This window comes from Mirounga leonina, unplaced genomic scaffold (assembly GCF_011800145.1).
Source record: "Mirounga leonina isolate KUSES-001 unplaced genomic scaffold, KU_Mleo_1.0 Mir_151, whole genome shotgun sequence".
Lineage (NCBI taxonomy): Eukaryota > Metazoa > Chordata > Mammalia > Carnivora > Phocidae > Mirounga > Mirounga leonina.
Window position 1 is genome coordinate 5891168 of NW_023270377.1, and position 8714 is coordinate 5899881.

General features: G+C 47.4%; 1 long non-coding RNA gene across 1 annotated transcript; it reads right to left on the reverse strand.

The window, feature by feature from the left end:
- Positions 1-741: 741 nt before the first annotated feature.
- LOC118011917 lies at positions 742-8084 on the reverse strand. The gene is made up of 2 exons (XR_004679565.1): positions 7411-8084; positions 742-853 (listed from the first exon to the last, which is right to left on the reverse strand). It is a non-coding gene; the product is annotated as an uncharacterized LOC118011917 (long non-coding RNA).
- Between the last annotated feature and the right edge of the window lie 630 nt (positions 8085-8714).

Genomic DNA, 8714 nt, shown 5'->3' on the forward strand with positions numbered 1-8714 from the left:
AATCATTAGTTGTGTATAACACCCAGTACTCATCACAAGTGCCCTCTTTAATACCCAGCACCCTGTAAATGAAGGTGCAAATAACCAATAACGTCTTTAGTGTATCATCCATTCAGGAAATAGTTTTCAGGAGCTTGTGACGTCTTCGTGGAAAGCCAGGGGGATCTGACAAGGGTTTCAGTCTCGCCGGAAAGGGACTGCATTGGATTTGTAGATTCTCACATCCTATAATCCTCCCAGGACCTGCTGCAGAAGGGCCAGGCTCCAAGAGCGTCCCCTAACTGAGGCATTTGCCAAGCGGCCTGGGAACACAGACCTCTGTCCTTGGGTACTTTCTTGGCAATATCTGTTTTGACAGAAAGCTGGCTTTGCTATATTGATGCCCTGGACTGAGAAGTCTAGAGAAAAAGAATCCACAGAGACATTTTGGTGATGGGGAGGCGACTGCCTTTCATCCCTAATTCACCAGATGATTTATTATTTTTTAATTAAAATAAGTCACAAAAGGAAAGACACTCTTGACACCAAGCTGTCTGGACTGATAGTCTTTTTAAAAATAAGGAATTTACAATCATTGCATGTTGATCTAAAACATGCATTTGACATCATTATGCTAAGCATGGCCACTTTGTGAGTTCTTAGCTCCTAAAATCCTTAGGTAATATTAATCTCCTCATGTCATTGCTTCTTATCTAAAAATTTGATAGTTATACCTTTTTTTAATTTAATCAGGCAATGAAAAAAGAGGAAGAGTAAAGCATTTATTAAGGACTGGAACCGATCAAAAGAAAAATCACACAATTCATAAAGTATCTTTCTTCACTGGCACTTCTATTCTTCCCGATGCATTTTGCTGTGAAAAGAGAGAGCGGGGCGATTAGACTCCATGGCATGCATTCCACATTCTTGCTATGGAGACACAGGACCCAGCACTCCTGGGTGTATTCAAAGGGAATCCAAGGGGGCACTAGAGTCTGGAGCAACTATGCGAAGTGGCCAGCTCCTTGAACAAAGAAAGGAGGTAAGAGATACCTGCAGGGGAAGGGGAGGTCGCCCCAGAAAGGAAACTCAAGTTTCAAAAAAGGAAGGGCCAGAGGGGCCCTGAGCCAAAGCTGCAGCCAGGAAAGACAGAGCCACCTGAGCTGGTAAAGGGGTAGACAGACCTCAGCTACGGCCATCTGTGGGTATGGGGCTGAAGATGGGAGTATTCATTCATTCATTTATTCATCCATTCATCTGTCCAATAAACATGTATGCATTAAGTATTGGGGATTATAAACATAAATAAGGTGTAGCCTCTATCAAAGGAAGGAAGGAAGGAAGGAAGGAAGGAAGGAAAGAAGTAGGGAGGGGGGAAGAAATCATCAACCATAAAGAAGTCATAAGAGACTAGAGTACAGTACGGTAAATGTAATTCCAGGGATACTCGCGTGCAGGAGATGCCGAGGAGAGGGGTTCCTGGAGAAGACATGTGAGCTAGACCCCGAGGACAAGCTGGGGTGGGGTGTTGGAGCACAGCAGCAGGGACCTGGGAAGGGAGGTCAGAGCCAGCCTGGGGACCCGGGGCAACAATCAGCCATGTGACTCTCCACGTCAGGTGGAGGCAGAGAGAAGCAGGGGACGCAGACACGGACCACACCACCGTGCAGAGGGCCCGATTCCTCCACTAGAGAGTTTAGACCCCACTCCCAACCCCACCAGTGTTAACATCACTCTGATGACACGTGGAGGTGACTTTGAGGGGAGCAAGATGGGACCATCAGGAAGATGCTGACTACACCAGGCTAGCAAAGGGACAGAGCTGGGAAACTCTTCAGAGGAAGACAGCAGAATGCAGTGGCTGGGCAGATGAGGGCAGGGAGGAGGTCCGAGAGGATTCTGTTTCAGATCTGCGTGACCAGGAAGATGGGTTGGTTACAGGAGGAAGACTAATCCTGAAGGGAAGAATTCTGGTTTGAGCATGTGTCCGTATATCCAGATGGAGGCGTCTGGCATGCTGTTGGCTAGGGCAGACCATGGGAAAGGAGGGTGGAATGCCCTCCCCCCGACGGATGGGCATCAAAGTACCGGGGGTGCCTGGGATCACTGGGAAAGAGAAGACCGTGAGTAGAGGAAGAGCCAAGGCTGGAGTTCCGGGGACCACCCCCATTTGGGGCGCAGGAGGAAGAAGAGAGATCCGTGCAGAACAGAGAGAAGACGTGGCTAGGAGGAGAGCCAGGAAAGAAGCACCAAATGCAGCCACAAAGTTCAGTGGGCAAAGGGGGCGGAGGCACCAGGAGGCGGATGGAGAGCAGGGCAGAACCAGTGGAGAGAGGTCCTGGGATGCAGCAGTGCATGTTGCCAGCCAAGGTCAAACAAGGTGATGCTCTGCCTCCTTATTTCAGCTCATACTGTAAACAAGTGTCCTTCTTGCAGACCATTTAGGGCCATGCTTTGGGCATCTTGGTGCTTTTTGTTGGTGATTTCGCTGTTCCCAGTGGCGCCCCCGCATGGTGCCGAGGTGGTGTCTAGGACTGTTAAGCACAGAAGGCTCTGGCGTGCCTCATGGGGAATACGTGTGTGTTCGAGGAGCGTGGTTCAGGCCTGAGGTATAGTGCTGTTGACCGTGAGTTCGATATGAACCAATAGTGGATGTTAAATAAGGTGCCTTTCAACAGAAACACACATAAAACAAGGTCGTGTGCTGACCTGTTGACAAAAGGTGACCAGAGGCTCACGGGAGCCTCACCCTTACTTCCCACAGGAGCAACGGCTCAGTATTCGCTAATTCGGTGTTGGCAGCAACTTTGCAGATCATAACTGCCAAGATATGAGAGTGAACTGTCCTTCCTCCTTCAGGTATGCTCAGTGAAGGAGCATCAGAGCGAAGTGTAAGTGGACAGAGTCCCACACGGCTGGCTTTCCACCTCCCGAGCACTGGCTGGACTTTTCTAGCTCAGACGTTGGGGGGGGGGGGGGTCCTGGCTCTCCCAGTGAGGGGGGGCAGCCATGGGAGATCATGACAACAAGTTGTCATTCATGGGTCTGACACCCAAATATGGAAATCACTCAGCCAGCTCACTTAGGGGCCCACATTGTGGGGTCACCCCTCCTAGCTAGCTGATGATAGGTAGGTGTGTGTTAACGCTTCCAGGTAACTAGTCTTTGACTTCCAGCTGGCAGCTGCCTACCTAGCTTCACCCAACAGGTGACAGATATAAATAATCCTTGGGCTTTTGGAGTGCATGGGTGACTCAGTCCATTAAGCATCTGGCTTCAGCTCAGGTCTTGACCTCGGGGTCTTGAATCAAACACTGTGCTGGGCTCTGTGCTCAGTGGGGAGTCTGCTTGTCCCTCTCCCACTGCCCCTCCCCCTCTCTCAAATAAATAAATAAAATCTTTAAAAAAATAATAATCCTTGGGCTTTTGCCCCCTCCTGCTGTTTCTTAAACTTGGAGATACTGACATGAGGTAGAGTGTCACAGGGCAGGGAAAGAAAGACAGACAGATGTCTGTAACTAAAATCCCAATCTTGGAGGCACCTGGGTGGCTCCGTCGGTTAAGTGCCTGCCTTCAGTTCAGGTTATGATCTCAGGGTCCCGGGATTAAGCCCCGTGTTGGGCTCCCTGCTCAGCGGGGAGTCTGCTTCTCCCTCTGACCCTCACCCCACTCCTGCTCTCTCTCTCCCAAATAAACAAGTTTAAAAAAATCTTTAAAATCCCAATCTCAACACTGCCTCTGAGAACAAGAGCCTCTGATACCCCCGCTTCCTCATCTACAAAACAGAGAAATAATGACGAAACTTCACAGGAGTTGTTGCAAGATTTATAAAAGGCAGTGCACGGGATGGGTCCAAACACAGACCCAGGCACCCCTGAGAGTTCTGATCTTCCCTGGTGCAGGGCCCAGACACATTTGTTGAGCAAACTGACAAACTCGTGAGACTGACCCTTCTCAGCATGCAGCTGTCCACCTCAGGCCTCACTAGCAACAGCCTGCTTTGCTGCTCTGGGCAGAGTTTCAGGGGTCCACAGGAATGACACTGCAACGCAAAGGAAAACGCCTCACTCATGCCGCTGTGGTTTGGGTGCACTCTGTGTGGTTTGTGGTCGTCTGGCCACTGCATAATTAGAGAGTGTGAACTAGTCCAGCTATAAAGATCATGCAAGGGCTAGATGCTCAGATAGATCCCTTACAGCGTGAGAGTTGGGACCTGATCTTCATGGCCCCTGTGTTAGAGTAGCAGATAAGAAAATATTCCAAAGCTGGTGGCCCCTTCACTCCCCTACAAGATGGACTTTCAACGGAAAGACAGAGGGAGCAGATACTCTGCCTTGAGCCCATGAAATCAGAGCCTCTGATAATAGATTGTCTTTTGGCTTCAGGGTAGGGCATGAGGACTGCAGACAAGATTGGAGTCACATTCATATTTGTTTTGCCTTTCTCAAGAGAGTCCTTATCCTCCCCCAGCAGGAGGCTAGGCGGTGCTTGCTATTGGGAAAATGATAATGAAGACATTAGAAATAAAAAAAAAAGAAAGAAAGAAAGAAAAAATTCCAAAGCTCGTGTTGAAATACTACCTTTCGCTATCTACTCCTATCTATGAAATGATTTTTTAGCAACCTGAAAGAATCCTAGAACAAGTGTTTATTAAATTACAAAAATACTTACTCAGCCCCCCTATTAAGCCAGGCTCTGAGGGTTCCGTGCTCCCTGAACCAAAGCTTCCGTCTTCGGGGAGCTCCCCCCCAGATAAATGTCATCCACAACTTGAACACAGTCATCCTGATTTGGGTCATGCATGTGTTTCTTCCTTCCTTCCTTCCAACCTGATTGAACCCTTATTATGTTCTAGACATTGTTCTTAACTTTATAGTAGTAAACTAAAATAATTAATAAGGATGACGAGGCCATGCATCCCCAAGGAGTTCACGGTCTAGCGGGGCCAAAAACAAGTACGAAAATAATAATAAACCTTTGAAGGAAGTGAGCCGAGAGGCGAAGAGACTGGAGCACGATCTCCCAGCTCCTGGTGGCAGAGCAGGCCTGGATCCAGGTCCTCTGACTCCAGTCCCTGTGCTGGCCTTCCCAGGCTCATTTTGGGATTCTAGGAAATTCGGAGCCCAGTGGGGAAATCTGAAGGTCGCAGGAGTGCAGGGACAGAACTGGGACTTAAGTCAAAGTCGATGTCCAGGTGAGGGTGGCTTTGTCGAGCCTTTCATGGGCACTGCCTTTAAAGACACAGTTGGTAAGCAATCAATTTTGTTATAGAAATCAAATCAATAATCTATATTGCAATCCATGTATGTGAATATGCCCAATATAATCATATTATAAATAAATGAAATACAGACAGTTCATTGAGAATTCTATTTTGCCCCTGAGGATGCTCTATAAAGCAAAAGGAAATGATTTAAATTTGTAAAAAAGGAATACGATGAGTCCATTTCTTCATAATGAGTAGCTTCTAGATCTCCATATGAAGCCGGTGTTTATTTTTAGGAGGCACATAGATTAAAAAGAAAACCTACCATTTGCATCTTTCATCCAATACAGCCTCGCTGGTAAATTTTCCTTCTATTTTTGTAAAATGACAGTTGACTTCTTTCAAATTCCAGTGGTTGAAAATTAATTATACTATGCTTAACTGATTTTTTTTTTTAATGACAGTCTCAGGAACCTAAAGTGAAGGATTCCGTCATCCACTCAAAAATAGTTGCCGAGTGTTTGCTGGGCGCCCGGCTCTGTGCAGGGCACTAGGTGATGGTAGCATGTGATGTGCCTGCGCCCTGCACATAGGGAGTCTGGTGCAGCCTGGTGGGACAGAGAGGAGATGAGCAACTGCAAGCTCTGTGATGAAGACAATGGGAAAGGGGTCAGAGTAGACCTCCCATGAGACCTGACTGGTGAGGAGAGATTAGCCAGGTGGCTCTTCCATGCAGAGGTCTCAGCAGGACAAGCTATGGGATCTCAGTACTGCTGGAGCTTAGGATCGAGGCAGAGCAGGAGAAGTGGGCAGGGGCCAGATCACCAAGGCCTTTGTGGGCCATGCTAAGGAGCTCAGACTTTATCCTGATGGTATACAGTGTTATGCAAACTAAAGTCTGTGAAGGCTCAAGCTTTGTTATTAACGTGGGGGGGGGGGGGGGTAAAAATGAATGTGCATTGAATCGATGTCTATAATTGCATCTGAAGATTCTTTTCAAGTGTGCCCTTTCTACTTTCAAGTGTCCCCTTACTACTTGGGAACCTTTAGAAAGACTTAGTTACATCTGCTTCAATCCCTAGTAACTGGGAATTCATATACTCGGTGATACTCAGTGCAGGTTTGGTAAACCAGGGCTCAGTCTTCAGCTCCCCACCACACTAGGGGCATATAGACTGTTCTTCCTTTTGGCTTAGTGTCTGCCTTTTGCATACCTCTGCTTTATCCCCAAATGAAGCGAGCATTAGGGGGTTTATGTGGAAAGGATCAGAGACTCCTCTGTGTTTCAAGATAAGCTTGAGGATAGCATGTAAGGTGGACAGCATGAGATCAGGACCTGGGGCAAGAATGTATGCACTGGTCAGTGGTGATGGTACTGAAATGATTGGCCAAAGCCAGAGAGAATGTGTGGCCAAGATCAATAAGACTGGACCCCCGTGGATGTGGGGAGAAGAGAAAGGGGAAAGAAGAGTCAACGATGCTCTAAAATTTTGAGCTTGAGTAAATTAGATGGATGGTGACTCCCTCAATTAAGAAAGGCAGTTGAAGAAGGGGCCGGGTGAGTTCCAGACGGTCACAGGTACCCATAGCAACTGCATCCAGTGAGCCTGGATCTCAGGACAGAGCCTGGTAAGAGATGTGTGCTCGGAAATAATTGCAGATCATTGATGAAGTCGGGTAGATGGAAGAGAAGACAGAGCAATCTGTGGAAGGAGGGGGTAGGCTAAGGACATAACACAAGTGGTCACCAGTATTTAAATTATTGATTGAGGAAAGGAAGGCAAATCTGATTTCGTGGATCTGAGGCCTGAAAGTCCAGGGTGAAAAAAGTAGACCACGAATGGGAGGTGAGCAAGGTGGGGCAGCAGCCAAAGACCACGACTGTGTGGAGAAGCTCAGTGCACAAGGAGGGAGGGAGGGCAGTTGCTGGGATAGGGGAGCGTCAAAGGAGGGGCTGTTCTGTCTGTCTGTTTGCTCTTCAACTGGACACTTGATCATGTCACTGGTGACAAATACAAAAGCCACAGGAGAAAGCTCAAGGTGTGTGGGATGGGAGAGACGACTGAGGGACAGAGTCTGGGAGGAGACCAGGCAGTGGGAAGGTGAGCAAAGATGAGAGCTGAGTGGCAGAGTTAGACATTTGAGGGCATGAGGGCAGCAGTGTGAAGGCACTCACTCCAAGCAGCTTCTATTTTTAAGTACACATTTTTAATTGCATCCCTTACCTTGAGGCCATTACTCAAAGCCAGCATTTATTCTTGAAGTCTGCGCCACTTGTTCGGGTCCCCTCGATTCCCAGGAGGGAAGATCCCTCTCAGGCTCTCTACAGATGAAAGGACATATAGGCTCTGTCATTCACACCAAGGTCTGAGACAATGTGGACCCCGCAACTATGAACAGTGGGAAGAGGTGTGACTAGCATAACCAGACCCACACTGATGAGAGATGCCCAAGAACAGGACAGTTCTGTCTTCCTTACCTGGCTCTTCCTCACCCTCCCCTGTGTGATGTCACAGCTGAACCCATGCTTATTTCTCTCCATGTGTGATCTGTCCCAGCCACAACTATAAGCCTCGAGAGCAGGGACTGTCATATTTGCCTTTCAGTCCTCCATGAGACCTGCCCAGTGCTTGTGACACACATTTGGTGAAATAAATTAAATTGTTGTCTTCGAAGAAGTCTCTGAGATGGCTGCATAGCTGCATCCATGATGTTCCCAAGGCCCAAAATGTTTTTAAAATTCAGCTCTGGAATTACCTTCTGAGCCATATAAAAAGGATCAGTCACATTAATTTATATCCATAAAATATTTTTGGTCCCAAATGGCATTTTCCCAATGCAGTAGCCAGCCTCCAAGATGGCCTCCTGTATTCACACTCAGGTATTCCCCTCCCACACTGGACCAGAGCTGGTCTGTGTGACTAATAAAATACATAGTAGGGATAATACACAAATTCCAAAATTAGGTAACAAAAGACCGTGTCTTCTGTCTTGGGTGCTGTGTCTTGCTCATTCCCTCTCCCTCTCTCTCTCTTTCTCTCTCTCATCATTGTCTCTGGGGGAAGCCAACTGTCATGTTTTGAAGACATTCAGACAACCCTATGGAAAGGCCCACAGGGGGTAGAACTGAAGCCCTCAGTCCGAGAGCCCATGAAGAGCTGAGGCCTGCCAACAAACATGAATGATCTTGGAAGTGGATCTTTCAGACCCAGTCAAGCCTTCAAATGAGATCGCAGCCCCAGACAACATCTTATCTGCAACGTTTTTAGAGACTGAGTCAAAACCACTCGGTTAAGCTGCCTGTGGGTTCCTGACCTTCAGAAACTGTAATATAGCAAATGTTCGTTATTCTAAACTGCTAAGTTTGGGGATAATTCACACATAGCAATATACAACTAATGCACCCAAGTTGGTTGTTAATTTGATTAATCACATTTATTTTGGCTATTTCCAAAATCAAATCCAAGGAAAAATATTTTCCACCACTACAGTGATTCAAAAGAATGGGCCATAGATTCTGAAGGCAATG